The 25,897-nt window shown below is 35.6% G+C and overlaps 1 protein-coding gene across 1 annotated transcript in view; it reads left to right on the top strand.

The window, feature by feature from the left end:
- Positions 1 to 1,384: 1,384 nt before the first annotated feature.
- Gld (Glucose dehydrogenase) overlaps positions 1,385 to 25,897 on the top strand; it is a 174,840-nt gene continuing 150,327 nt past the window's right edge. Inside the window, exon 1 of the mRNA XM_073987154.1 lies at positions 1,385 to 1,935. The gene's annotated coding sequence lies outside the window, so the exon portion shown is untranslated. The remainder of the gene's footprint in view (positions 1,936 to 25,897) is intronic.

Genomic DNA, 25,897 nt, shown 5'->3' with positions numbered 1-25,897 from the left:
GTGTTGTTGTTTTTTATTCTAAGAACTGTAAATTACCAAACCAATGCGAGTTTTGATGAGAAAATCCCGTTAGTTTCAAATTAAACGATGCTAAAAATTGAAGTTGCTTATAAGCAACGTTGGGGCCGAAAGGGTTAAGAGCAATGCACCCTTATATTTCCGACAAACACTTTCAGTTATACTATTCCAGCAGATGAAATAAATTCATGCCTCAAGTCATCAGTTAACAAAATTTCATATAGACACCAACATTTCCGAAGATGTTTTTTTATAGTCACTTGCAGTTCCCGACTAATTTGCGATGCAAGAAAAATATAATTTAATTAAGAAAAGGTAACATAAAACTGTTTCAAGGGCCAGCAACGCGGACCGGGCCGGCTAGTTTACTTAATAAAACAAAGTATTTATACCCAAAATTCACTAAAAATAATATGATTTCACCACTTTTATTAATATCGTTTATAACGACTATCGATTATAGCGTCCGATTTTGGCCGGTCCCTTGACCGATGTTATAAGCGATCTCGACTGTATCATGTTGTCCATGGAGTATTCTTTGAGTCTTTTTTTTTTGGGCATAGGTCTATACAATGTAAGGTTAAGCCAGAAATCGGAAGGGAGCCTAAAAAACTTGTTGGTTTCAACCCATTTTTACTAGAGTTGTGCCAAAGGAACAATATGGAACTATCTACTTCACTTCGCAGTTTTAATGGCCCACAATTTTTTTTAACAAACTGCGTATACTTAATATCACACGTTACACTTCATGATGTTACTCATACGTTTTGGAACTAGTACAAGGAACTAGGAACTAGATTACCCAACTCTAATTTTTACCCATTTTCCTACATTGATGCCAACACAGCTTCCACGTAGATTATTTTTAATGGTTGGCATTGTTTACCATATAGATTATATGGTGTAGGCCCTATGTAACATTACATTTTGATTTCACATTTGAGGGTTTTGTAATTAACTTCCGTCGAGTTTTCAGTGGGCACAAAATTCTTCTCAAAATATTGTTATTATTGGTCAATGTTTTGTGATCGAATTACTTGTAATTTGGCATATCGAGTTGCCTATGGACAGGAAATATACCCATCAAATTTATTAACAAAGGACTACATTTATTCGGAACGTCCACAATTTATGCTACAGATTCCTTACAATATTACATAATAGTAATATTTAATTGAAATGAAACGCCATTGTAGTCCAAGTTAATTTGACAAAAACTCAAATAATCCAATTTCTAAGTTAATTTCATAAAAACAAAGCTCCAACAACATCTGGCAACATCCAATTAAAAAACTCTTTGACGGCCAACAAACGAAGAAGCAACGCGCATTCACACACACAAACAAGATTCGGTTTTCTTCTTAGTGTTTCGCTTCGGTTGTAGGGGTCTTTTGGCTTTAGCTGTCTGGCTGGTTGGTTCGTTTGTTTGGCTCGTAACGTTTAGGTTGTTGTTTGGTAGTGCCGCTGCTATTGCAGTTCATCGCAGGCGAAGTTGATGTCGACAAAAGACACAACGGAGAAAAAAAGAATTTAAAAGTTAAGAGCAAACGGTGCAAGCAATTAGTCGTGTACGGTACGCGCTTAAGTGAGGAGTATTGAAATCAAACAGAAGTTGGAGTTGATCGGACAACGGCAATTGTTAGCTATTGGCGCTGTGTTGTGTGAATTTTGGTATTGTAACTGACGTTTCGATTTTTTTACCGTGTATTTAGTTTTTCACTGGGGCGCATTGGACACATTGGTCGAACATTTAACGGAAGCAACAAAAATGAAATAAAATTGAAAAAAGAGCAAAAAAAAATATTCGTGTAAATTAATTTTAATATAGTAAGTGGTACAATAGAAAAATATTGCAATTAAAAATACATTAGTGAAAAAAACAGTCTATAAAGGACAGTTCAAGTTTATAAAGTACAAGTAAGTTTTTTTTTCCTTTAATAATAGTTGTTATTTAAACATTTAAGTGAATGCATTTTTATCAAACAAATATGGAAAATATTTACAAGTTTTAATTAATTAAAAAGTGATTTTTTTTCTCCATAACTACATATTGACAATATGCATGTTATCGATGTTATCAAAAGAAGATACAAGTGCATCAAATTCCAACAGAGCCTTTTATAACAAATTAATTTTTATTGAAAGAAATGTTTATGACATGGTGAATTACAAAAAAATGGAAATTACAAGTTTTTGGTGATAGACGTTGCAAAAAAAAAAACAATGAAAATTATAAACTTTACAAGTTTTCGATTATGCATTTGTTATAAGAATACAATTAATGATTTGTTTTTAATATTTTTCGAAACTGGGTTAACGGATGGCCATAAAGGTGTATTTATCACTTTATTACTTTCATTAAGTATCCGGCTTTAATTGAAAATGCCAATGGAAATATTGGAACATAAAAAAACCGAAATTAAACCGTTTTAGCATTGAAATCCTGTATCCAACAAAATGTTATTATAGACGAATAACCCTACACGCTAAGTCTGTCGGGATAAAATGAACTTATAAAACAGCTCAGCAAAATCTTATGAATTTTGAACTTGTACTCGGACAGACCAAAAATCCAAAAAAAAATCGTAGAAGTACACTGTTCAACACTGGAAATGCAAACATCTTCCAGTAGGCATTTTCTGAAAGTACATATTGGGACTACAAAAACCTTAGTTAGGTTCTGTTTTGTTAGATCGGGATTGGATTTTATGACCTCATCTAAACCAGGCTAAAATTAGCCTTTTTTCCACTGATCATGTCTTTATAAGACAATCTTCAGCAATATTGTAGCCCTTAAGTAGTAGAACTTATATGTCAAACAGAGGAAATAAGAAAAAAAGTTTACAACTTTTCCGAAATTCTGGTCAGTAGCAGCTGTGACACAAAATGGATGTGAAAAGCTGTAGCAGAGTCAATTCCTTTTGGGGATGAAAGCCCTTGGTAAGTATATTAAGAATCCCAAAGGACAGATACGTCGTGAGTCGAACTGTAAATGCACAAAAGGACCATGAAAACGAGACAAAATCGATTAGTTGTGAATGAGAGCCGTACCTTAAATTTTCTAAGCGACATTTTTGTAGAACATTTCGAAGCTGAAAAACGTCATCTTGTGGTACTTTTATAGCGGTTCTTAAAATAAGGGACGAAAAGGATATTGAAGGAAGCGAGTTAGAAGGTGGAAATGCTCTACAAAAATAATTCTCATTCTATTTGACTGAAGACATGTCATCTCATAAATAAGCTAAAACAACAGTTAACAAAGATATAACGCTAATTTCAGATGCCTTACAGAGTCTTCAGCAGAGACTTCATCACGCCTAACTCGAAAGTTCGACTCACGGCGTATCTGTCCTTCGGGATTCTTAATATACTCACCAAGGGCTTTCATACCCAAAAGGAATTATCTCTGCCCCAAAATTTCGGTTCACAGTGTTACTCATTTTTATACCCTCCACCATAGTATGGAGGGTATATTAAGTTTGTTTTTCCGTTTGTAACGCATTGAAATACTCATTTGCGACCCTATAAAGTATATATATTCTTGATCAGGGTAAAATTCTGAGTCGATCTGTGCACGTCCGTCCGTCTGTGGTAATCACTCTAGCATCCACAAAAATGGAGATAGGACGCTGAAATTGGGGGGCTATATCGGTCCACGTTTTGGTATAGCCCCCATATAACGGTACCCCCCGATTTACGGTATTTTGACGTTTTAATGCACAAAACGACCACGAAGACTCGACAAAATCGATTTGTTGTCAATGAGAGCCGTACCTAAAATGTTCTGGCCGACATTTTTGCAGAACATTTCGAAGCTGAAAAACGTCATCTTGTGGTACTTTTATAGCGGCTCTTAAAATAAAGGACGAAAAGGACATTGAAGGAAGCGAGTTAGAAGGTCGAAGTGCTCTACGAAAATAATCCTCATTCGATTTGACTGAAGACATGTCATCTAAAAAATAAGCTAAAGCAACAGTGAACAAAAATATAACGCTAATTCCTGATGGCTTACAGGGTCTCTAGCAAAAACTTCATCACGCCATATCGCGAAAGTTCGACTCACGGCGAATCTGTCCTTCGGGGTTCTGTATATACTCACTAAGGGCTTTGATCTCCAATTGGAATTTTCCACCCCCCAAAATTTCGGTTCACAGTGTATTTAGGGCTCTTAGTGACCAAAAAACTTATATTCGAAAAAATTATGAACATAGGAACATGTTTTGGTATAGCCCCATATAACGTTACCTCCTGATTTTCCGTATTTTGAGATTTTTACCTACAAGTTTTAACCGAATTAGCTGTAATTTGAACATTTGACACTTGAAGTTCTTAGTGGTCACCGCACCTCTCCACCAAAATTGTCTGAAATTTTGGGAAAATGCGTCTTTTGTTTGCGGGCAGGTCAAGTTCGGTGATGGGCTATATCGGTCCACGTTTTCGTATAGCCCCCATATAACGGAATCCCCGATTGTGGACATAGGTCCACGTTTTGGTATAGCCCCCATATATCGGTACCCCCGATTTACGGTATTTTGACGTTTTTAGCTACATTTTCAGACCGATTTAGCTATAATTTGACATTTAGGGTTCTTAAATGTCAATAAACTTGGTATAGACCCCATATAAGAAAGGTCGATGTATTGATAAAGCTCCCATATAAAAGTACCTCCCGATTTTCAGTAATTTGATGACTTTAACTACAATATTAAACCGAACTAGCAGTAATTTGACATTTGAAGTTCTTAGTCATAAAAAATTGTCAACATAGGTCCATGTTCGGATATAGCTCCCATATAACGGTACCTCCCAATTTTCAGTAATTGGCAATTTTAGCTAAAATTTTTAACCGAACTAACTGTAATTTGACATTTGAAGGTTGTAGTGGTAACAACACATCTGCATCAAAAACTTTCAAGATAGCCCCAATATAACGATACTTCCCGATTTTCGGTACTTTGAGGATTTTACTTTAAATGTTTAACCGAACGTAGGTCCATGTTTTGATATAGCCCCAAAACAAACCTCCCGATTTTCCGTACTATAGCTTTATTTTTTGGACGAACTTTCTGTAATTTGAATTTTAAAAGCCAACAAAAATTGTTCATTTAAGTTCATATTTTCGTATAGCCCACATACCTCCGAACTAGCTGTTAATGACATTTGAGGTTCCCACGTTATGTACCGATTTTCGGTATTTTGAGGATTCTAGCTACAATTTTTAACCGAATTAGGAGTTATTTTAAAGGCTCCCATTAAAAACTGTCAACATAGGTCCATGTTTTATTATAACCCCTATATAACGGTACCCCAATTTCTAGCCCACCAAAAATTGTCAACATACATAGTTAGATTTAGGCACCATAAAAAAGGACCCACCAAATGAAACATTTTATGTACATTATCTGACATTTTAACGTACCCACTTAAAGTTGGGGACAGGAATGAAAACTAATTATTCCATTTTAGTTCAGAATATTTTATGGTGGAGGGTATGAAAAGTTCGGCCCGGCCGAACTTAACGCTTTTTTACTTGTTATATTTTTTTTTAAGAAATTGTGGAATAAATATTGTGATTTAAGACAAATGTTGTTGTTGAGGTTAGAAATAGAAACGCGCTTTTTGGTAATGCCAACAGCTCCTGTTATCTCAATCGCAGCAAAACACTTTCCTTTCATTGCTGTCTTCAGTTTTGGGAAGAAGAGGATAAAGTAAGCAGGCGGCCATGTCTGGGGAATACGGTGGTTGAGACATGATAACGGGTTGGTTTTTGGCCAAAAACTCACGCACAAGCATCGATATGTGATGTGGTGCTTTTTGGTGGTGCAACATCCACAATTCTGCGCGTTTCTGACGAATTTCTTCTCACAAACGGCGCATAACTTCAAGGTAGTATTCCTTATTGACCGTATGACCTTCTGGCAAGATTACATGATGCACCGCGCCATTGCAGTCGAAGAAAACAGTGAGCAAAATCTTCACATTTGACCGAACTTGACGTGCTTTTTTCGGTCATGTTCTCGGCCTTCTTTAAACCGGTTATACCACAATTGAACTTGTGTTCTGCTCGTAGTAGACTATCCCAACCCGACAGTCACCATTTCAAATGTCCTTGCGCATTTAATTTCATTTTTTACATAAAACTTAATACAGTTTCTTTAATCCCATTTTTTTCGAATAGTAAAAAATTGAAGATCACACCAAAACCCGACTAACCTTTTTATCTGTCAAAAACAAACTAACAATCCAAAATGACTGGTATTACATAACAGAAAAAAAATGCGAAAATAGAACATACATAACTCACGAAATTTCAAAATAACGTTACATAGGACCCTCAAACACGCAAGAAATCTCAGTGGGAGTTATTCTTTGTTGTTGTGGCAGGATGTGTATCTCATCTTCAATGACAACGCGAAAAACACCTTGCAACACATGATACTGAACTGTGTAGGGTGGTATTCAGGCTTGTTGTATCGGCCACAATCATCACTATTTATTCCCACAGCTTGAAGATATTTAACACATTCTGGAGCCCTTCTGTAGCTAACTTAATTTCTATAGATTCATTCTTCAGGACCTCGGTCTGATATTCACTGCTCTCAAGGTGTTTGTCATGCTCCACTTCTGCAGATAACGCGTGTTTACCAAGTACTTATTCTCCCGAGCACATTTACAAGGAAGCCTTATGGATTCCTGACTGACATGGGGTTGGGATTTCTATGCCATCAGCGGAAATCCAGTGGTTCATCGTTACTGCTTTACGGGACGACAGCTTTCAGCTTATAAGAAAACGTCTTGCAATGGCTGATGGGTTATACCTAGAGCTGCCAAACTATCGATTTTGCCTACTTTAGATATTTTCGATATTTTTTAAATTTTTTTTTCGATTGCTTGAGTGGAGTATTTTTTAAAAATTTAAAGGAGAAAAACAATAGCTTTTATACCATAATAAAAAGACGCAAAAATAAAATTTAATTTTCCGAAAAATTTGTACGTGTGACTACGGACTCACTTTTCACATCTACAAAACCGAAAAGTCGCGTAATTTCTATTCATTTCAATAGATTTTATCTTAGGGACTTTTAATCCGATAATATCGATAGATAAAACTATCTATCGATATTGAATTTTTAAAAATTAATCGATATTAGCCGGGGGTATATTGAGCTTATTTTTTCGTTTGTAACGCATTGAAATCATCATTTGCGACCCAATGAAGTATATATGTATATATTCTTCATCAGGATTAAATTCTGAGTCGATATTTGACCTTTGAGGTTAACTGCAGTCACGAAACTTCTCCAACATCGGTCCATATTTAGGCAATGACCCCATATAATGGTACATCCCATTTTTAGATATTTTGCGGATATTAGCTACATATTTTGTCCGAACTAGCAGTTATTTGATATTTGAGGATTCCAGTGGTCACAAAACTTCACTAATAATTGCCAATTTCGGTACACGTTTTGGTATAGCTCCCATCCTGGTACTAACATTTTTGACCGAACTATCCGTAATTTGACATTTGAGGTTGTCAGTGGTAACAAAACTTCTCCATCAAAAATGTCAACATAGGTCCATATTTTGGTAGCCCCCATATAACGTCACCCCCCGATTTTGAATATTTTGAGGAAATGACAAATTGTAGATATTTTTTATACCCTAAGCCTTTAGGCTAGAAAGGGTATATACAAAAATGTGCCTCATCGAAATAATGGTTTTAGACCCCAAGTATGTTTGGACGAAATGTGTTTCAGACAATTTGGAGTCGATTGAGCACTGTCCGTCCGTCTGTCTGTCTGTCTGGCTGGCTGGAGCGCACGATAACTCTCGAACGGATAAACCGATTCGGTTCAAATTTTGGCTTTCGTAATATTTTACCCAAACTTAGTTTAAGTTCGAAGATGGGCTATATCGGTCCACTCCTTCCGGTACCTCCCCCACAAAAGTTCGAAAATGTTCGGAAAATTTGTGCGCACGATAACTCTTGAAGGGAGTAACCGATTTGGTCCATACTTTGCCCATCATGAAATGTGTACCAGACTTAAATAAGGTTTCAATATGGACTCAATCGGTCCACTCCTTCGGGTACCTCCCACACAAAATTTCGGAAAAGTTCAGTTTAGGGCCATTTCTCGAATCGCTTTAATTTTTGTTTTGGCAACTAGTATTCACTGCCCTCCATACGACGGTACAAGTTTCATCAGGGGCAAGTCCATACTTCCCGAGAAAATAGCCTGAAAGTTACAAAAAAACCCCTATGACACCGTGTGAGTTGGTTGGAGCGCAAGATAACTCTCGAACGGATCTGCCGATTCGGTCCAAAATTTGTCCTAAGTAATATTTTGTCCAAACAGAGTTTAAGTTTGAAGATAAGCCACATCGGTCCACTCCTTCAGGTACCTCCCCCACAAATGTTCGGAAAAATTGTTTGTACGGTAACTCTTGAAGGGAGTGGCCGAATTGGTCTATAGTTTACACATCCTAATATATCTACCAGATATAGATCAGGTTCAAATATGGACTATATTTGTCCACTCCATCCAGTACCTCCCACACAAAATTTCGGATAAGTTCACTTTATGACCTGATATCGAATCACTTTGTTTTTTGTTTTAGTTTTTTTAGGGGCAAGTCCAAACAGCCCGAACAGTGTAAAAACTCCCTATGGCACCATATGTTGTGCCTGGAGATCCACTTCCATAACGGTCAATGTCGATCCGTTCCTTTTAGTATCTCCTCCGCAAAACTTTTGATATTTAATCCTAATCAACAGTTTTGTCGGTTCAAACGCCCAAAATTGTTAAAACCCCCTGAATACATACGTATTTTGGGAAAAAATTGTTTCAATATACACAAGCTGAGGATATATCTGATACTTTTTTACTTGTTGTCCATTAGCACACCCCGAAATGGTGTAGAAAGGTTTCACTGTCTACATCCCTAAATGGATGCTAACCTTTGCTGCAACAAGTAATCAAGTTTCGATCACATCCATGTGGCATTATTTATGTGGAGGTGTGTAAATCTGGCTATGCGAACTACTATGTTTTCATCCCGTTTTCGGAAGTTGCTTTGTGAAGGCTACATCTTTCCTCACTTTCATCAATTTCTTTCTAATTTTAGCATTAAAACCTTATAGAAAAATTTTAATTTGTAGTGATCATGAAGATCAGTGCAGCCGTCAGAGAGCTAGTATAATATTTACTCAGTCTTGACGTCCTTGGTTAGCGCCGCTTACCCGCCTTATACACTAAATACTCGAGTCCGAGCCGCAGGCCAGTGCATATTGCCTTTTTTTGCAGAAACCCATGGAAAAATAAATTTTCTGAGAATTCCGACACGCTATTCGCAGTCGACGATAAAAGGAGGTCTCACATCATTGAGAAAAAAGAAATAAATCAGACTGTTCGTCATTGTCTTTGATCGAAACATGGGCGAAGTCTTAATGCACTCTCGTAAGGTGGTAGTACACGTCATTTAATTTGCAAGCTGTATCTTCTCTAAAAAAAATTAGGACATTCTAGGAGATTAAAGATTAAAGCTTCTCATATTATTTTGCTCTTTTTTAAATTTTACCAATTTTACCAATATTAAAAATTAAAAATTTTACCAATATTTAGACAAGAATTTTGGCCTATTGAACTTGCTAAGTTGGTTGGTTTTTATGTTGTTTTGCAGATTGTTTTGCTTCCCCATCGGTGGTGCTCAAAATATTTTGTACATTAGTCTCTCTGAGATAGTCTTTCCTTTGCTAACCCACGACAGATGAGAATAATGAGTACGAATGTTGTTGTTGTAGTCACGTTAACGTATATGGGTGATCTTGGCTGTTCCCCATGCCTATTTTTGCATTATAAGATAATCGTTAATCTGTTCAAGACATTTTATATTAACAGCATAAAACAATTCATACAATACACCCCCTCCAGAGGGGAAAAAGGGGGGAATGCTACGCTCATGGTTTCGTATAACAAACTTAGCAGCAACACAAAGCTGTACCCAGCGAATTATAACCTAGACAGGCGGCAGCGTTAATTTGCGTTAACTGCCTTAATTCAAATTAATTCGTGCATTATCCTCATTCTTAATGCACAAAATCAAACTGAATTTAAAAAGCATTTAGGTATTTCAATATGGCAATACCGTAAAAGAGAGCCTATATTCATATGAGGGAGAGGACATGTTCATGCTCTGCGACACAAGGAAATCAAAAACGTACAGTGCAAAAAACAACAAAACAGGAATCAGCTGTTTCGTAAATGCAGAAACTGTCGTCTGTCAGGGAAAAATTAAATACAGTTCTTATTGCAAATTAACGCTGCCGTCTGTCTAGGGTATTAGCTTGATATTTACACGGGCAATATTTTTCGCCGCTTTCTCCATACAACTGGATCCACTGTGCATTGAGTTAATATGAAATTTGGAAACACTTCCAAAATTAGTTTTGTAATCTAAGAAAATTATATTTTTTCAATTAGGTATCCTGTTGTTAAATTCACGATTCTATAAATCGTTCTTATGGCCGAATGGAGCCTAATACGATTATGTCGGTCCTCAGTTGCAGATTAATCTAATTACCCCATTTATAATTACCCCATTTATAGTCCAGCAGCAACTTATCAAGAGTTTTTAGGCTTAGATAAGAGCCCTGCCCTGAGACCTAGGTACTTATCCGCACCAAAACGATACATCACGAAGCACTTAACCTAAAGAATACACAGCTGTACTTACTTGCATTGCAACTTATGGGAGATTTAAACAAATTCTCTATAATAACAATTAGTTCAAACTTAATTGATATTTTCATAATTATTTCAATAACTAAACACAATCTAGTACCGTTGATTTCTTGTTTCCAACGGACTTTATTTAAATTCTTTTTTTTTACTTTTTTTGTCCCCATTTTTAGATCAAAACAGGCAAAAAAGAACAAACTAAAACTAAACTGCACGATTTTTGTTTTGGTTTATTACAAAACCTTTAAAAGGCAGCTTTCAAAATGAAACAAACACAACGAAAAAATAAACGTCACTACCTTTTGTAATATCATTTGATGTTTGCGGATTTTCATTCTGAAATTTTATTTATGTTTATTTTTTCTCAATTCCTCTTTGGTATCATTTTTCTGCTGTATTTGCATTTAATATGTCTCTTAAATGTTGACTTTGAATACTACTTACCACGTTTTCATGCTGCTTTTTTCAATTTTGAAACACCACAAATGTTTTGAATTTGTTTACGTCTTTTTATGTTTTCTTGATCCAATTCTGGTTTTGTTGTGTGCCGTCGTCGTCGTTGCAATCAGCTGGTCACTTAACTGGAAACCTTCACTTGGAGTAACCTCATGTTGATATGTATGTATGTATGTGTGTTTATATGGTTGACGCATTGCCACTGTTTAAAGATTTTCCTAACAGAAATGAATGAAGATTGTGTGCTGTGTCTAGTGTTTGTTAAAAGAAAAACGAAAGACTTAAGCCACAAACTTGTTGCAACAAAGACCAACATCGTCATTGAAGACTTCATAAACTATAGCAAATAGTCAGAGGCATCTATCTATCGCGTTTTTCGAAATGTTATCATGTTTGTCTTCCACTTTTGGCTGAGACAGACTTAAATGGAAATATTGCATTTTTGCCATCCTAATATGTGTGTGCGTTTTCCCATAAGAAACATCATCATTAATGCAACCAGCTGATTATCTACATAATCAAAACGTTATGGACATCTTATTTGTAAATAAAAGGTGATCATCAAAATGATCATTGATCAGTGCGTTTTTTATTTGGTTCACTGTGCTACGTGAAGGTATTTCTTAGTGAGGTGCCCGAAAATATTTGTTTCATAAGTCAAACTAGAAGGTCTGACATTCTACCTGTGTACAAACTTACATTAGGCTGGTGTTTATATTGTTTTTCTTAATGTAGTCAGCGTTTTCCGTCTACAGAGATTAGCCCGTAGATGTTTCGAACAATTGTTCACACAAAAGCACCATGACGCATCGTCGGTCCACAACTTTGATTGCATTCCACACAAAATTTCGCAAAAGTGCACTCTAAGAGCATGTCTTGGATCGTGTTGAAAGTTTTTGCAACAGAGTTTCCTTACGGTCCCGTTACGACTGTACACTTTTTTCAAGAGCAAGTACTTATTTTCTGAGGTAAGGGATCAAAAGCTATAAAAACTCTGCCGGCGCCAACTAAACGGCTGTTGAGCAGGATAACTAACAAATTGAGCTTCCAATCTGGCTGTAGCTTTGCACAACGTAAAATTTCTTCCAAACACCTACGGTTACCTTTTTCACAGTACTGGTTGGTTCCGGCAGTGCAGATTGCACCTTTTTTCCAGTGGATCTTCAAGCATTTGAAAACTATTGGGTAGTCACTCAGAGCTGCAGAGAGTCCTTGAAAACATTAAGCGGGGAACAATTGATTACTGTACCAATGCTCAGCCCATGAGTACGAAATGAATGAACAGATTTTACGCAACCTGTTCTAGGTTTCAAGTATCAGAAGAAATGCCAGGAGGGCTATAATGTCATATAACTTTCAATGTGCAAAGCAGATGTCTGGAATCTGTTTAAACCTTACAAAATGAATCCCACTCCTCTCAGTGAAGTGGCGGAAGAAAAACTTCGTGCCGCCTCTGCAGCCGCCTGTTTCCTTAATCTCAGTTTTACCATTGTAATCGATGTTTGGTGATTTAGACGAAATATGAAGCTCATCTTCCATGACAATGAGATCCAGCACATGGTGCTGGCAACTAATGATCTTGGGGTGGTGTGGCCTTCCTTTTTGAACATTTGCTGCAGCGAACCTGTCATTTAGCTGGTATTCACGTTTGTTGTATCGACAAAAATCATCACAATTTATCCCCACAGGTTGAACACATAAAACGCAATCTGGAGTCTCCTGAGAAATTTGAAAAACGAACAAGAAAAGACGAATCATTCTGCATCATGACAGTGCGAGCTCTCGATTCAAACCAGCGCCTGTTGGACCGGACAAAACGTGGAATTGATGGGTCGTCCGCCGTACAGCCATGACTGGGAATATAATGACTTCATTTGATTCCAGCATATCAAGTAAAAAAGTGGTCAACGATTTTCGTCGCCAGAATATGCTGTAAATGCGTTCAAAAACCATGGTTTGAGCGCATGAAAAGGTGTATAAATCATCCTGGAGACTACTTATGAAAACAATAAAACTATGCTTGATGGTAAATATTCGCGTTTTCATTGTTAGGCCAGATATTTATCATGCAGCCCTCGTATTATAAGTTTCTTTTTTTGCGAAAATTCATGTAATACCCCGAAATATTCGTCGTAGAGATAAGAAATTTTGAGATGTGTCACCTTGTGTTATGGACCAATAGTTACGAAATTTTGTATGTAGGTCAGGTTGTCACCAGAATAGCAACGATTAGTGTTTGGTGGTGATTGTGAAATACTTAGGAGATGAAATGGAACAAAAAAGAATTTTTATCCGATTTTGTCGCAATTTAACATGATGATCAGATAATATTTAGCTGGTTGAAAGGGTCAAAACTTTTGTGTGAAAATTGGTAAAATTTTTAATATAATGACTATATTTTATTCCTGGTAGATATGTTACTCCCGCGTGAACAAACTGCGTATACGTAATATCACACGTTAGATTTCATGATGTTACTCATACGTTTTGGAACTGGTACAGTGAACTACCCAGCAAAATGTTCGATGCCAAAGATGCCATTCAATCATGGGTGCAAGTGACCTGGCATGTCATCTTTTTAGCATCTTCATCGATGAATTTTATATGAGCGTGGACCCCAAAAGATGCTATTCATTTTTGGATCCAAAGCATGTCATTTACACCAATGCTTTGACATGTAATTTTCACCAATGCTTTGGCATGTCTTTTCCATCAATGCTTTGGCATGTCATTTTCACCAACCCCTTGCAATGACGTTATCATTACGGCGAGAGTTTTAACAACGTTGGTTGTGATTTCGAGTCTCCGACAACATCAAGCCTATTGTAAATAATTAATCTTATATGTTTAGAAAATTTTCTATAACTAAAAACACAAAATTCATCTCTATTGGATCGATGCTGATGAAAAGATCGGATTTTTCACGACTTCCTTTGCATGGGTTCAAATGCTGATGAAAAGATCGGATCTTTCACGACTTCCTTTGCATTGGTTCAAATGCTAATGGAAAAATCGGATCTTTCACGACTTCGTTTGAACCAATGCAAAACATGCCATGAAATCACGTCATCGCATGAAACCCCTTCCTTCAAATTTTGCTGGGTAGGAACTAAATTACCCAACTGTATTCTGGGGCCATATTCCGACAAATTACGAATACGAAACTTGAAAACCAAATCTTGACTTCTCCTTTTATGTAAATCTTTATAAATAAAAATCAAATGTCGTTGGTTGGTAGTGGGATCAGTTCAGAACGGCTGGGCCGATTTGGCTAATTATTTTTTGAAATGTTCGTCGTAACCCAACTTAGGTTTTTATGCAAACAAAATTTAACCACGCCCACTTTATTTAATTTTCAATTTTAATCTTTTCTACAAAAACTACTGAACCGATTTTCCTGAAATTGTGAGGAACCCAGCTAAATGTTCGATGCCAAAGATGCCATTCAATCATGGGTGCAAGTGATCTGGCATGTCATCTTTTTAGCATCTTCATCGATGAATTTTATATGAGCGTGGACCCCAAAAGATGCTATTCATTTTTGGATCCAAAGCATGTCATTTACACCAATGCTTTAGCATGTCATTTCTACCTATGCTTTGGCATGTCATTATCACCAACCCTTTGCAATGACATTATCATTACGACGACAGTTTTAACAACGTTTGTTGTGATTTCGAATCTCCGACAACATCAAGCCTATTACAAATAAATAATCTTATATATTTAGAAAAATGTGTATAAATAAAAACACAAAATTCATATCTATTGGATCGATGGAATGGGTTCAAATACGGATGAAAAGATCGGAACTTTCACGCCTTCCTCTGCATGCGTTCAAATGCTGATGAAAAGATCGAATCTCTCACGACTTCAGTTGCAATTGTTCAAATGCTAATTAAAAGATCGGATATTTCACGACTTCGTTTGAACCAATGCAAAAGATGCCATGAAATCACGTCATCGCATGGAACCCCTTCCTTCAAAGTTTGCTGGGGAATGTACAGGGATGGCACCCAGTGAAAATAGGCTACCTATGTTGTTGAATTTCAGAGGAGGTGGGATTCTTTTCCAGGCCTTCTTTGAAACCATATATGTATATGTCAAACTTATGATTATATCGGTTTCAGCATTAATTTTGGGATACAATGGGGTTTTGTCTCTGGCCATAGGTACATATTTGGTGCAAAAATACCGGACCACGCCCTCTTTTTTAAATATGTTATATCTTGAAAACTTATGACCACGCCCACTCTTCTCAATATATTATTGCTTCAAAACTACTGAACCTAATTTCATTAAATTTTCAGAAAATGTTCAGGAATATGGTCTAAAATGATATATATTTGTTGCTGAATTTCGGGGACCTATAACTTTCAAATCCCTATATTTGCTACTCTTATGAATGCATCGGCTGTGGTTGCGGTACCGATCAAATGTTCTATCTTGGTGTCCGAAGTCCCGACCATGGCCAGTTTTTAAGTATGTTATATCTCGAAAACTAACGAAGCGATTTTTATGAAATTTTGTGGAATGTGCCGTGGTACATGTAGGCATGAATTTGGAAGGTGGCACGGTATCTCCCCTATTAAGAAAAACGATATATTTACAAATTTCCTTAAATTATGAAGTACAGTAGTCTAACCGCCATGAAAAACTAAAAACGCATTGGTCTCAATAAGCCGTAAAATTCGACTTAACCATTTTTTTAACTTTTATAATTAGATGGCTTTAGGATGAAGATAAAGGACATGGGCGATAATAAATCCTAACCTGCATCAATGAGCGAAAAAACCCAACAAAGTCTGTAAGAGAAAACAAAGGTTACAGACAAAATCTGTTGATAAATTTAGAATCCTCAATGAATAACTCGAAGACATGAGGTAAAAAATACCTATTTTTAAATTGTAAAGTAATAAAGTTCATAAAAAGTTGTCATTAAAACTCAGTACGACTGGCCAGCAACGCGGACCCGGTCTGCTAGTTATATTAATTATAAATAGTGCAAATATAACATTTAATTATATCAAAGACAAAACGTGTCGCAATCATATAAAATAAATTCCGTGGAAAACACTGCCCAGAGGAAATGGTGTAGGGTATTACATGGACGGCCCCGTCCGACTATAGACCTCTCTTACTTGTTTTAAAATTAGCCATAGGCTGACTGCATTTAGTTGTCGGCAAACCCGACTGATTCCACAGCCAACTCAAAGTGGAATAAATGGTTCCACTCTTTCTGATAGCGAGGCTTATTCAGCTATGCTTCGAAATAGATTCGTTAATGTTTTGGAAAAAGTCCAGAGATAGGTGTTTTTAAAACATTAATAAAAATTTATTAACTTCAATAACTACTTATAACCTGTCATAATTATTTTCTCTCTTTCACAAGAATTTCAACAAATAAAGAAGAAAATCAAAAATAGAAAACATTTTTTGCTGGAGCAGAACATTCTTATAAGTTTTAACAAAACATGTAGTTTTTATTTCTACAAAGTTTTTTATGATGCCATTCTTGAAATTGCTTCCAAAGCAATGACCATTCTTTTTTGCAATTTGGAAATGTTATCAATAAAAAAATAAAAAATTAACATGCTAATTAGGTTAATGTTTGGCAAGGTATGTATGTACATACATGTATGTATGTATGTACATGTACTATTGAATCTTTTGTTCTCAATCAAGAAACTCAAAACAACATGCGTAGATTTCATTTAGACAAACGCACGAATCAAAAATGTAAAATCAAATCTATTTATCAAACTATTTCTGACACTAACAACGACTCACCGCAAAAAAACAGAACTCATAAAAACGTGCAATAACATGACAAAACTAACAACCATTGCAAATTTTTGGTCACAACACACATACCTGGCTGGCGAGATATCCATTCGCATAGAATGGAATGGTCAGAGCAAATAAGATCTTACACTTCAAATGGTTGGTTATACTTGAACTTTAAGGCTATAAAATGCAGCCAACTTGTACATATAATTACATATCTAATTGAACATTCGTACATACTAACATAAACATTAGTACATATATGTGTGTGTATTTTCAACAGCTGTTACCACTGCAAACAAGAAATTTGTAATCCCTCTTATTGAGGCAAAAACCCGTAGAATAAATGTAAGAAATCCGTAACAATTACGATTTTTTCACTGTTACTATTGTTGGCTTTGTTTGTGTTTGTTTTTGTTATTGTTTGAATTGAATGGAAATGGTTATAAAAATGTCGAGAAAACATGCTTACAATTTTGCATGCCAGTTTTAGATAAGTTAAATTTTCGAGTGCTCAAATGAAACCAGTAACAATTTGTTTTTTAACAAATTAGAATATTTGTAACAATAAAATGGTCTTAGCTCCAGTTAATTAAAATTTGAATTTTTAAGACATATTTGTCCACTGCAGATAAATAGTTACTAGTCGAATTTCTGAAAATCTGAAACATACGTCAAATGGTACTGTTAGACATGCCAATAGGCAACTCTTCAAATAAAACAAGCAACAAAATGTAAAAAAGAACAATAACAAAAGTGGTAGATTTAAGTGTCCTATGAACAGACCTAATATTAAAATGAAATTGGATTAAATGACAAAAGAAGTTTTAACAAGTAAGAGGGGCTATAGTCGGACGGGGCCGACCATGCGATACCCTACACCACATGACTTGGGCATTGGTTTTCCACGTAATTTATTTTATAGCGGACCCGGGTCCGCTTTGCTGGCTTTTCGTATAAAACTTAATACGAAAAGCCAGCAAAGCGGACAACTTTTTATGAAGTTTATGCTTTATAATTAAAAATAGGTATTTTCTCTCATTTCTTCGGATTCATTGTCAAACCGAGTTATTCATTGAATATGTTAAATTAATCAACAGATTTTGTCTGTAGCCTTTCTTTTCTCTTACGGACTTTTCGGATTTTTTTTTTTCTTAAAAATATGCGGAGATTTTTTTTTTATTTTCCTCATCTATTAATATTGTAGTTTCCAATTCCGCAAAAACTTCCCAGGTGTAAGCACCTTCCATTTTAAGTTGGTTCAAGAGCACCGTGAAAAGTGTATAGCCTAAAGGCTGAGAGTATAAACATACATTTTTGGGGGTATTAGGAGGTTCTCTGCTGAGCCCTCTTATTTGCATAACAGTTTGACAGTTAAATTGCTCCACCAGAGCCATGGCTGGCTTATCACTCCGATGGTTTTTTATATTGATAACCTTGATTTTTCAACGGTGGCAAAATACCCCTCAGTAATGTTGGCGACATTTCCTGAGTATTTCAGCCTTGAAAAACTTCTCCACAAGTGGTGTCTTAAGACACGCCGTTCGGACTCGGCCATAAACAGTAGGTCCCATGTCATTGAGCTAAATACAGTCGAAATCGCTTATAACGTCGTCGTTTATAACGTCATATCGGTTATAGCGACGATATCCAAAAATCCCAAATCTCTGGGGCCCTTTTTAGCCCTATCGCTTATAACGACATATCGGTTATAGCGACAAATTCCGTCGGTCCCTTGACCGACGTTATAAGCGATTTCGACTGTATTGATATTTCATTGATATGAGAGAAGTCTCTCTTGTCCCATATGGGATGTTGTGGAACAATGTGTTTTTTAACCTTGATCATATGCCCTCCAGTAAACATACAACCTTGTATGTTGAGGATGTTGGTCTTTCCTCACCAGCTTAAGTTTGCCGCTTTCCGAGGGAGGTATTATACTGTTGACAATATTCTCCAGAGCGGCAGTGTTTGCATACTGGGCAAATTTGAACAACGTCTAGAACCCCTTGACCGCAGATGAGAACGTGCCCGATAGGCGAACTGACAAAAAACCTGTGATATAGTTTGTTATTTTATCTGGGGTCCCTATGCATCGTTTCCCACACTGCTATTCTCGGTCGGATTCGGTCCAAAATTTGGCATTCGTAATATTTTATCCAAACTTAGTTTAAGTTCGAGTTTGCTTGGAGTTCGCTTCACTCCATCAGTTATCTACCTCACAAAAGTTCAAAAATGTTCGAAAATATTGTGGTCACGATAAATCTTGAAGGAGGGAAAGGGCAGTTTATGAGCTGTTCTCAAATTCCTTTTTTTCTACCTTTTTTGTAACAACTTGTATTCGCTGTCCCCATTACGGCAGTATACGTTTTTTCAGGAGCAAGTCCATACTTTCTGAGAAAATAACCCGAAAGTTGTAAAAAAAACTAGAGGTATGTTGTTCCGGAACGAACTAATTCCAAGGAACTATTCCGTACACGGAACTATTGCAACTATATCCAGCTCTTGCATTTTTGTAGTTCCTTTAGTTCATATAATTTAACGCCTACTTCGATCATTTTTCGTTGCTGTTTATTCGCAGCGATTTATTTATTTTTATGTAATTCCGGTCTCGGAACTATTTGGAATGAAAGAAACTAAAAGAACGACGAAAGAGAAAGATTAGTTGAACTATTTTGATCGCAGAACTATTTGGAATGAAAAGAACGATGAAAGTCCATATATATGTTTGCGGGAGGGAGAGGTGAGGCATATGGTAACCCTTTGTCTATCACCGACAAACTGAAAATTGCCACAAGGAAATTTGTCTAATGTAAATATGGACTAAGAGAAAGATTCGTCAAACTATATCTGTCTCGGAACTATTTGGAACTAAGTAACTATTGTAAGGAACTAGTTCTTTTTGTGGAAAGGAACTAGAAAGATCGATTCGCTCCGGGAACTAGGTTTCCCAACTCTAAAAAACCCCTATGACACAATGTGTAGTTGTTGGAGAACACAATAACTCTCAATCGGATCAGCCAATTTGGTCCAAAATTTGACATTCGTAATATTTTGTCCAAACATAGTTTAAGTTCAATGATGAGCACGATCGGATCACACTTTCCGATACCTCTCCCCAAAAGTTAATAAAAATGTCACAAAAATGTTACGCCTCCGATTTTGTCCAAACTTTGGATCCCCTAACATTACTTTTTTTGTGTAGTACCTCTTCCGCAACACTTTTGTGCTTCAATCCAAACACAGTCGAAACTCGATTATCCGGGAATTGATTATCTGTAAATCTTCACTATCCGGGAAAGGAAAAAGCAGAATTTGTTGTTCATTTTAAACCGTTATTATTCGTAAAAATCTTTATGATCCGGGATTATAATTCATTCAACCAAATATAATTCATTCGATCAATGGACAACAACAATGCGCAAATAAATTATTTTAGAACAGTTTCAATATTTTAAAGTTTAAAATTTAATTCATAATTGCTCCTTTTTATAAATATTTCCATTTTTTACAGATATGTGAGAAACAGTGTTACTCCATTATCCGGGAAAATCGATTATCCGTAATGTCTCTCCGTTTGTATATTTTTTGTCGGCAAGTTCATACGTCCAAAAAGAGCCCTAAAATAAATACATAATTATTGGTGAAACGGATTTTGGTTGCGTAGCCGGTATTGGATTCGATATTACCAATAGAAGAAGGTTTAAACTCACACAGGCTGAGGGCATATCTTTGTTGGCAAAGCCGACTGAAACTTTTTTTACTTGTTTGTAACCAGTTTACTTTTAAAGTGCATAAGAGCTTTGACCAAATTTCTATCCCATATTTCAATAAATTCTGGAGTGCCTCTGAAAAATAAGGTGGACAGTCAGTGTGTTCGTAGCTACTGGTAATGGCATCTGGTAAACGTTTGTGATACCATTTTTCATAATGATTTTATATGAAGTTAATCCGATTATAAATTAACAAGCATAAGATCAACATTTACATCTTTTACAAACTTTTGGTTCAAAATTAACATATTTTACCCCACACAATTTCAAAATAAAAAATCATGTTATTTTTCTTTTATTTAAACATTGTATTAAATGTTAATGACAATGTTAATTGTTTTAAAAAGACTTATATGAATGTTTATAGTATATCTCCTCCCCAAACTAAGAGACTTTCTTTGGCCGACAAAAGAATGAACGCATAGCAATAAAAAAACAAATTAAAAAAACAAGTTCTGCTACACTTTAATGGGTATTCGATTTCTATATCATTTTGAATATTTCTTTTTTTTTAAATATGGTGGGAGTGTGAATATATCGAACTGATTAAGATAAATTGTGAGAAAGTCAAACCACAAAAATTTCTTTCTTTCCTTCTTTGGGGAATAAATAAATAAATACTAGCTGAAATAGCTTTGTGAACAAACCATAAAAGTAAGTTGTCATTCTTTTACCTAAAGGCTTTGAAAACAAACAAAAAATAACAAAAACATAATTTTAGCGACACCATAAAAATTTTGCGGCGAAACCACAACCAAATTGAAGATCAATCTTCTTTCACAGATCATTGTCGTAAACGTGCGTGCCTAATTTCGTTGCCAACGAATCATCATGAGTTTGAAATTTCCTGGGGCCTGAACTCAAGCATCATTATTTGGCAAAGTAAAAAATGAACTCCACAATGTTGCCTTAAGACATAAAACCCACAATTGTTGGCAAATGTCTTTATCTTTTCTTTCAATTCCGAATACCTTTTAAGGGTCATCATAATTGTGTGGCTTGTCTTTTTTGGCAACGGATCATTTGCGTTTATTTTTCATATTAAAGTTTTTTTGTTTTCCATATGACTTGTTACATTTCTTTTTGGGGTCGGCCGGTCCATTATTATATGTGATGGTGGCGATGATGGTAGAGACATTCATGGTGCCAGGCTTTTGAGGCACCATTGGGTGCGCCGTTACTTAGCAATTGTTTAACCAGTTGCGTTAATTGTTTAAGACAGTATTTGATGCAAAAAAAAAAAAAACAAAAATCCATTACTCATTTCACATGTGAGATAATACAATAATTGAATATATAACAGAGAGTATGTTGAACCCATTTTTAATAATCTTAGTATTGTAATGGACTTTATGCCATTAGACGAGATACTTTGTAAGGTACAAACATATATACATACATATAAATATGTGCGTATTTATACCCTACACCACTATGTGGTAGGGGGTATTATGTGTTAGTGCATTTGTATGTAACATACAAAAGGAAGCGAGATAGACCCATAGTTCCTTCTAGGGATATACATAGAATCACTTTCTGAGTCGATTTATGCATGTCCGTCCGTCCGTTCGCAACATACAGGTCGCATTTGTTGACCGATTTCACTGAAAATTGGGGAAAACCATTTTTTTAGCCGTCGGAAGATCAAGTTCGAACATGGGATATATCGGTCCACGTTTTGGTATAGCCCCCATATAACGGTACCCCCCGATTTACGGTATTTTGACGTTTTCAGCTATATTTTCAGACCGATTTGGCTATAATTTGACATTTAGGGTTCTTAAGTGTCAATTAACATATATAACAAAAATTGTGGACATAGGTCCACGTTTTGGTATAGCCCCCATATAACGGTACCCCCCGATTTGCGGTATTTTGATGTTTTTAGCTACATCTTCAGACCGATATAGCTATAATTTGACATTTAGGGTTCTTAAGTGTCAATAAACTTATATAGCAAAAGTTTTGGACATAGGTCCACGTTTTGGTATAGCCCCCATATAACGGTACACTCCGATTTGCGGTATTTGGACGTTTTTAGCTACATTTTCAGACCGATGTAGCTATAATTTAACATTTAGGGTTCTTAAATGTCAATAAACTTATATAACAAAAGTTGTGGACATAGGTCTACGTTTCGGTATAGCCCCCATATAACGGTACCCCCGATTTACGGTATTTTGACAGTTTTAGCTACATTTTCAGACCGATTTAGCTATATTTTGACACTTAGGGTTCTTAAGTGTCAATAAACTTATATAACAAAACTTGTGGTCATAGGTCCACGATTTGGTATAGCCCCCATATAACGGTACCCCCGATTTGCGGTGTTTTGACGTTTGTAGCTACATTTTCAGACCGATGTAGCTATAATTTGACATTTAAAGTTCTTAAATGTCAATAAACTTATATGACAAAACTTGTGGACATAGGTCCACGTTTTGGTATAGCCCCCATATAACGGTTCATTTAAGTTCATATTTTCGTATAGCCCAGATACCTCCGAACTAGCTGTTAATGACATTTGAAGTTCCCACGGTATGTACCGATTTTCGATATTTTGAAGATTCTAGCTAAATTTTTTAACCAAATTAGGAGTTATTTGACATTAAAGGCTCCCATCAAAAACTGTCAACATAGGCCCATGTTTTATTATAACCCCTATATAACAGTACCTCCCAATTTCTAGCCCACCAAAAATTGTCAACATACATAATTAGATATAGGCACCATAAAAAGGGCCTCCCGAATGAAGCATAAATGTAAATAAACATTATCTGACATTTTAACGTACCCACTTAAAGTTGGGGACAGGAATGAAAAGTAATTATTCCATTTTAGTTCAGAATATTTTATGGTGGAGGGTATGAAAAGTTCGGCCCCGCCGAACTTAATTCTTTTTTACTTGTTTTTATTTATATTTGTTTGTTTTTTACACAACTGCAAATAACTGGCATAGATGATCGCTTATGTATATTGATATATGCAATATCATGAAGACTGTATAATGAATGTTATATGTAGAAAATTATGTCATTATTAATGACATTCGCAAAATTAATTTATCATCAAACATTAGTTCCTTGAGGTGAGCGAAGCTTTAATTGTATTTTAAGCCATTATTGCTCTGGTGACCCTTGAAAATATACGAAACATATGTTCCATAAGTTTATGTTTCTACTAAGGTTTATTCCCATAATAAACTGATCTATCTATAAACAAAGACAGATAAGTTTATTAAGGTAATAACCAACAGTACAAACTTATTGTGAGATGATGTACGAATAGATACCTTAAAGTTAAATATTTAACCCTGATTCTTCAATTTAGAACATATCATGTTCCACTTTCCATCGTAGCTTCATAATCCTTGCATATCCTAACAAACGTAATCCTTGTAACTACCCTGTAGGAAATGTCAATAAATGTCTCTACTGACTTACTTATGACTTTGTCACCTGTACAGTACTACTGACCAATTATATCACATGAATAAATTAAAAATGTCTTCTGCATCCATATCTGAAAACAGTCATCGAATGCAGAAAATGTGACGATTTAAACAAATGAGATACATATGTAATTTCTATGTGTGGTAAAGGGTATTATGTCTTTATGCATTTGTATGTAACATTCATAAGGAAGCGAGATAGATCCATAGTTCCATTTAGCGAAATACATAGAATCAATTTCGGATCCGATTTATTCATGTCCGTCCGTCCGCCTGTCCATGTATTTTTGTAATTGTCCAAAGGACGCGCGCTATTGCTTTTGGAGAGAATCGATTCAGATTTGAATATAGCTTCCATATACATATATTTTAGGCCGATTTCATGTATTTGATGCACCTAACACACCATTAAACGGAATTTTTGAAAATGTGACACAATATAGTACAGAAATCATGGCGTGCCTTAACTAACTTTAAATGGAAGGTGCTTACACCTGGAAAGTTTTAGCGGATTCTGAAACTACAATGTACATAGATGAGAAAAATCAAAATACCAAAATAATCGCCGGAGGGATTTTTAAATAAATCGCGATAAAAATTCTAATTTTTAGGGTTTTTTTAGTTTTTAAAGATTTTGCTTGGAAACGCAAAGTCCTTTTGAAATGTGACTAAAGAAAATGTTGTAGAGGCGAAAATTCTCCACAAAATTGGCCCTTATGATATTATCGTAGGTTTTTTACTAGGTTTTACCAAAATCCTGAAAACCTAAAAATGTGAAAATCCCTACAGCAATTTTTTGTTGTTTCTCGATTTTTCTCATCTTTTACCATAGCTGGCGATTTTTTTGGTTTTTCTCATCTATGAACATTGCAGTTTCAGAATCCGCAAAAACTTCCCAGGTTAAGGCGCACCGTGAAATAATTCCCAAAAATATAAAATCTTGGTGGTTTATAGTATCATATAGTCGGCCCGGCCCGGTCCGACTTTGATCCATTCTTTTCTGGTTTTAAAATGATCAAGTAAAATACCATTATGATCGATCGAGCCGTACTTTTTATACCCTCCGCCATAAAATATTCAGAACTAAAGTGGAAAAATTAGTTCCCTTTCCTGTCCACAATTTTAGGTGTCATATAATACCTCAAAATACCGAACATCGGCAGGTCCCGTTATATGAGGGATATTCTAAAATATGGACGTATGTATGTTGACAATTTTTGGTGTAGAAATTTGTTGACCAAAAAACACCGAAAATCGGAGTCTACCCCCTTATATGGTTCCCGTACATAACTCATAAAATGATTTTGGAGGTTATGTCTGCTTTGCTTTTCTAATTTTGAAATTTATAATTATATAAATTGTTATACATTTTAGAGTAGAAGTTAGAATGTAAGCGGAATTGTACATTTGAGAAGGCCTAAGTGCCAACCAATGCCAAATTATCCAGAAAATACTCCTGACTTCATAAAATTATTTAAAAAAGAAATTATGCCCGAAATTACATATGTATGCTAGAAGCAGTTCGGAGCAGTTTTAACATACTACGGCATTTGACGAAGACCTTTTATATACATGATTATTATGTATAAATAGAGATGGGTAATGGGTAAATACCCAAATGGTAAATATGACCAATTTTGGTCCATATTTTGGTAAATCTCTTATATATT

The sequence above is a fragment of the Musca autumnalis genome, unplaced genomic scaffold (genome assembly GCF_047663935.1).
Source record: "Musca autumnalis isolate F117 unplaced genomic scaffold, ASM4766393v1 scaffold_1, whole genome shotgun sequence".
Classification (NCBI taxonomy): Eukaryota; Metazoa; Arthropoda; class Insecta; order Diptera; family Muscidae; genus Musca; species Musca autumnalis.
Note: the sequence above shows the minus strand (reverse complement) of the source record. Positions and strands in the feature narration are given on the sequence as shown.